At 61.7% G+C, this 3274-nt stretch overlaps 1 protein-coding gene across 1 annotated transcript in view; it reads left to right on the top strand.

The window, feature by feature from the left end:
- Positions 1–2883, top strand: part of FGFR2 (fibroblast growth factor receptor 2) — a 118100-nt gene extending 115217 nt beyond the window's left edge. The window contains exon 20 of the mRNA XM_015560158.1: positions 2864–2883. The gene's annotated coding sequence lies outside the window, so the exon portion shown is untranslated. The remainder of the gene's footprint in view (positions 1–2863) is intronic.
- Positions 2884–3274: the final 391 nt, after the last annotated feature.

Raw genomic sequence — 3274 nt, 5'->3', positions numbered from 1 at the left:
TTCGACCCCGAGGGGCCGTACCCGTGAGCTGCGTCTGTCCCTGTCCCACTCTTCTCGCCGTCCCACCCCCCACGAGTTACCAGGAGGAAACCGAGGCTGGGACGCGTCACCTGCCCACGTGACAATGAGTGGGGAGCCCCACTCCCGCCCCAATTTCTCCTGCCGCTCAGGGACGCCCGCCCAGGCTCACTCTGCTGAGGTTGGCAATGGCGGGTTGGGCACCTGCTCCTCCCCCTACGTCCACTCTGTCCTCGGCCTGGGCGGGGGCCCTGGGTTTGGGGTAAGACTGGCCTCTGGGGCCCAGGCCTGGGTTGGCCTTCACGCGGGGCTCCCTCCAGCCTCTCCCTCCTCCGCTCCCGCTCTATCTCCACTCTCTCAGGCTCCGCCTTATCTCCCCCAGACAGCGCCCCTCTCCCCGGCCAGGCGGGAACCCGGGCTCTGGGCAGGCTGCTTGGGTCTCCGGCTGCGTGGAGGGCGCAGTGGAGCCGAGTGACTCGGGTGAGGCCTCCTCCCAGCCCGACCCTCCCATTTCTGTGGCCGAAAAAGAATCAACCCGTGTGTTTACCCAGGAGGCCTTGTTTTGTGTTTCTCCGTGTTCAGTGGCTCACAGACTCGCTGGGAAGGCGAGGAAACAGGATCCAGCTGACCATTCGGGACGAGGCCCAGATCCCAGAGTGCCCGCCGACACCAAGGAAACAGGGCTCTTCTTTTTAAAAAATTAAATAGATGTTATTATACTGACGTCAGAGAGGAAGGGAGAGGGAGAGAGACACATCCATGATGAGAAAGATTCATGGATCGCCTGCCTCCTGCACGCCCCCCACTGGGGATTGAGCTGCAACCCTGGGCCTGTGCCCTGATGGGGAATTGAACCGTGACCTCCTGGTTCCTAGGTCGACACTCAACCACTGAGCCACGTTGGCCGGGCCACACAGGTTCTTCCATGCAAAGGAGCCACAGGCACGGGCCGTCCAGAGGCCCCCTGCTTCCACCAGCTCCACGGCAGCGAAACGGTGCCCCACACTCTGCCTTCTGACCCCTGGTCCCGTTGCCGGGATCTGACCCGCTGCAAGGCCACGCTGATGGGTAGCGACAGTCCACACAAGTATGACTTTCGCCCACTTCCACCTTCCAGTCATACTTGCTTGCATCTGATTGGCTGAGGCTAAATCACCCCTGGAATCCTCGTCGCAGGGGAGTCTGGGGATGTGGTTTGAGGTTCCAGCCTCTGCGGCCCCAGCAGGCAGTGGAGGAGGGTAGAGGGGTGCTGGGATCCAGGTGGCCCCGTCGCTGGGCTGTGTGTGGGACACTGCCTGGGGCTTCTGGGTAGGACCGGTAGCCACGCCTGCCCTGCGACACCCCCTCTGCAAGCACCGCCCCTTGCATGTCACGCGCTCGGTGGCGAGGACCGTGGGGCGTGGTGCCGGGCGCTCTGGTCAGAGGTTACCTTTGCCCCGAAAAGGCGAGATGGGGAGCGGGCTTCCTCGCTGTCAACGAGGGGCTGGCCCAGCTTCTCAGCGCACGTCCCAGCCGCTTGCGTTGTAGGAAGCAGGCGCCCTGTGGTCACTGGTCCCGGCAGCACTGACGAAAGCGGTGTCTCCCCCCGTCAGCGTTGCCAGCGCCGCCGAGTCTGGGTCTGCACGGCGTCTGGTGAGACAGGCCGCTCGCTGCCTGGTGTCGGGCCGACGTGGACTCAGTTGGATAATACGTCTCCGCAGGTGGACGGTGGCTCTATTTGTATTTAACCCTGTGAGCCCCACGAGAGAAAGGCGGCGGGACGGCTCGGCCTCCCCCGGGCCAAGGCCGGCAGGGCAGGGCTGTGGATCTCGTTGACAGGAGGGTGTGGAGTCGGCGGCCAGCATGGGAGCGTGGGAGCCCAGTGTTACTGTGGGAGCCCAGGCCAAAATGGGGCCTGGGGCCTGGCTCTGTGGGCGCCAGGAGGGAGCTCCTGGGGTCTGTTGGCCTGACGTTTCGGGGGACTGGAGCCTCGTAACAAAGCTGAATTAATGTGCATATAAAGGCCGACGTGGGCCGGCCGGCGTGGCTGTGGTTGAGCGTCCGCCTGTGAGCCAGGAGGTCATGGTTGGATTCCCGGTCGGGGCACAGGCCCAGGTTGTGAGATCGATTCCCAGTGGGGGGCGGGCAGGAGAGAGCCGATCCACGATTCTCTCTCATCACTGATGTTTCGGTCTCTCTTCCACCAGGAATTGAGCTGTGACCTCCTGGATCATAGCTCGATGTTCAACTCCTGAGCCACACTGGCTGGTCTAAAAAAAATTCAAAAAAATTTAAGTAAAACAGATAACAGAGGATTGTGCACAGAACACACAGCCGTCCACAGAGGGAACCCTGGGCTGTGGTGTCAGCTCACCCGGTCGAGAAGTCGGGGAACGCCAGCACCCAGCGCCCTCCGACCCCCTCCTGCTCTCTGCCCCCTCTCTCCCCAGGGCCCACACTGTGGTCTTAAGAGAACGCCGCCCCTCTCAGCTCGGACGTGGAGTGATTCTCGGCATGAACACCGGCCAGAGGCTCCACAGCCCAGGCCAGAGCTGTTACAACGGGAACTCTGGTTATCTGAGTCCTTTTAACAGCGAGTATTTGGGGCCCAGGCTGTTTTTTGGCCATCGGAACTCTCTGTCTCTCTTTCTCTGTCTCTGTCTCTGTCTCTCTCTCCGTCTCTCTTTCTCTGTCTCTGTCTCTCTGTCTCTCTCTCTCCCCCAAAGACAACCAAGTTTCTGAACTGCTCCCGCCTGTGCACTCGGCGCCGTGGCTCTGAGGCTGCCTGTGGGTCAGAAAATTCCTGCTTTCGCCCCAAAGCTCAGGCCCCAGTACAAAGCGGTGTTTCTGCTGGAGCAGCATTGGCGGCGGGCACAGCGCGGGGCCGGGCTGCTCGCAGGACTGCCAGCTGGGACTTGGCTGCGTGCTCATGCCCGTAAAAGGTTGCTTCAAGCACAGAAACAGGACAGGCGTCATATTAAACGCGCGTGTGCGCACACACACACACACACGCGCACATACACGCACACACACACGCACACGCACACCACCAGAAGCATGGCCACCGGCATGCTACCCACACATGCCCCCGTTCAGAGGTGTTTGCAGAAGGAAATGGGGTTGGAAATTCTTTGAATGGAAAGAGGGAGGAAGGGGCTGGACGCTGTTCAGAGACCAGTGAGTCCGGGAGGTTTTGCTAAAAAGCCGCTTCCCAACGAGGCGGATGCAGGGCTGCGGCCGCCGCTGGGTCAGCGGTTTCCAGCCCTCAGTGCTGACG

The sequence above is a fragment of the Myotis davidii genome, unplaced genomic scaffold (assembly GCF_000327345.1).
Source record: "Myotis davidii unplaced genomic scaffold, ASM32734v1 scaffold1055, whole genome shotgun sequence".
In the NCBI taxonomy this organism is placed as follows: domain Eukaryota; kingdom Metazoa; phylum Chordata; class Mammalia; order Chiroptera; family Vespertilionidae; genus Myotis; species Myotis davidii.
This window is presented reverse-complemented; position numbering and strand designations above follow the sequence as displayed.